At 31.9% G+C, this 2224-nt stretch overlaps 1 long non-coding RNA gene across 1 annotated transcript; it reads left to right on the forward strand.

Moving 5' to 3' along the window:
- Nucleotides 1-807: 807 nt before the first annotated feature.
- Nucleotides 808-1948, forward strand: LOC131936733 (uncharacterized). Its single transcript, XR_009386094.1, has 2 exons — nucleotides 808-874; nucleotides 1681-1948. It is a non-coding gene; the product is annotated as an uncharacterized LOC131936733 (long non-coding RNA).
- The last annotated feature ends 276 nt before the right edge of the window (nucleotides 1949-2224 follow it).

Genomic DNA, 2224 nt, shown 5'->3' on the forward strand with positions numbered 1-2224 from the left:
AAATTTACAATGAAGAACAAAGAACAAATTTCTATATTTCTTTAAGGCGATCATGCATTATAATGAAATTCCTTTAAAAAAAGATATCGATATTAAATTTTGACACCGCAGTTAGAAGCTACAAACAACTGCAGCTGTTAACGATCACGTTATCAGATTGTATAATTTATATTCCTTCTACGTGCGGTGGAGGAACTAGGAAAAAAGGTCCACCCCTTAAAAAAATATGTTAGGCCCCATTTATATATGTTTATAAACATATTAAATATATATATATATATATATATATATATATATATATATATATATATATATATATATATATATATATATATATTTATATGGAAGAAGATTATGAATTGATTGTTTATTGGGCTTAAAATGTAATATTTTTTGAATGGTGGAAAACCTACGAAGGGGTTAATTTTTCAAGATGGCCGCCGTTGTCATAAATGTTCTACATACTATGTGACACGTCAAATGCTGAACAATAAATGTATCTTATGATCTTATCGTCTTCTTTATTCGTTTGATTATGTTTTCTGAAGCAACGATTTGTATGACATGATCGCAATAATATTCTTTCTTGGCGTAACCCACGCATGTTTATTCATTAAGCCGCCGCCATTTGTATTCCGTTTACCATAAAATTATGCAACGTGTATAAGATTTGCTTAGATTTTTGTCATTAAAACAACACAACAAATCATGTTTTGTATTACCAAGATACTCCATATTTCCATATCTTGAATATTCATCCCCTGAATTAGACAGGGGGACTTTGTTATATAAACATTGACTAGACCTCATGTGATCACAAGACACTTTCAAGACATCCAGTTTACAATTCTTGTGCTGCCAAATATACCCTGTGGTAAGTACTGAAACGTTATAACGTTATTGGGGATATTGTTGTGATTTTCTTAGTTTCTTCTCCGTTCTTATTTCTAGTTTTTAATTTAGTATTACGTGTCAACCTTTAGTTTCTTCTCCGTTCTTAATTCTAGTTTTGAACTCAAGTATTACGTTTCAACCTATGCAAATGGACTCCGATTTCAGCCTGCTTATCTTTTGGATTCCTTCAATAGTCTTTATCCAACAAAGAACAAACTACAAGTTTTCTCTCCCAGAAGAGTTTATGTCACCAGTTAGCGAAAATATCTACCTGAGGTTTCGGACTCGAGAATTTTCGATTTAGCAACCATGAGCTTTACTATTATTAGGATTTTAATTTGCTTTATTTTTCGTCAGCTAAGAAAACATCTATCTTCATTTGTTTCTAAAATTTCACGTTGTTTAAAAAAAAACACAACACATTTTATTAATGTTGAACAAAAGTATAGCGGATGCTTAATGTTTATGGACTTGATCAGACAATATGAAAGCAGTCTTGATTTTTCAACCGTCAAATTAAGATCAGTTAGGTCTGGTGGTTAGCCAGTCCATTCTCTGGGGCTATAGACAGCTGACATGCTTTTCTGTGGGCTATTTTCTCCACTTGTTTCCAGGTAAATCTAGTCTATTCGGTGATAACTTCAAGGTCACGTCTCCGGGTCTTATCTAGTCGGTCTCTTTTTATTTTACCGTTTTATATTCTTATAATATACTGTATATTGTATTCAGGTTTAAATAAGCATAACAAACATTAATTAATTTATATAATTGTACTTTTCTCCCCAGAAAATGAAATCTGTATGTGTGGTCTTCATGTTCCTGTTCCTCTCTGCTGTCTTTGCTGACCAGAGAGCCGCTGGACCACAGGACGTTGACCAGCCGGGAGAAAGAAATCTGGATACCAGACAAGTTCTGGAATGTGATACCTACACTCTACCACCAAACTATCCCCCCTCTCTGTACAAGTGTCGTCCCCGTTTATAAATGAGAGTTTTGTCAAATATCTAATCCGTCAATGTCAAAACTTTGATTAAAATAAATATTCAAAATGCAATTTCGATCGTACTTTAATTAATTCGCAGAAAAAAAATCAGATTTAAAAAAAGAAATGAATATTTTAAGTACTTTATTTCATAGTTAAAATTGTAATAACTGTATAGCTACACCACCACTAGCAGAAAACAAATCTCAATTTTTACCTCAGACATGTAGTTTACAGTTTTAGTATTACAGTTTTCATCATCGGCTTGTAAGAACTAATACAGATTTACAATAGTAATTCTTCTTTCTGATAAATACATTCATTAAATCCGTTTTATTTATATATATT

The sequence above is a fragment of the Physella acuta genome, unplaced genomic scaffold, assembly GCF_028476545.2.
Source record: "Physella acuta isolate Inbredline_101_S28 unplaced genomic scaffold, ASM2847654v3 ptg000186l, whole genome shotgun sequence".
NCBI lineage: Eukaryota > Metazoa > Mollusca > Gastropoda > Physidae > Physella > Physella acuta.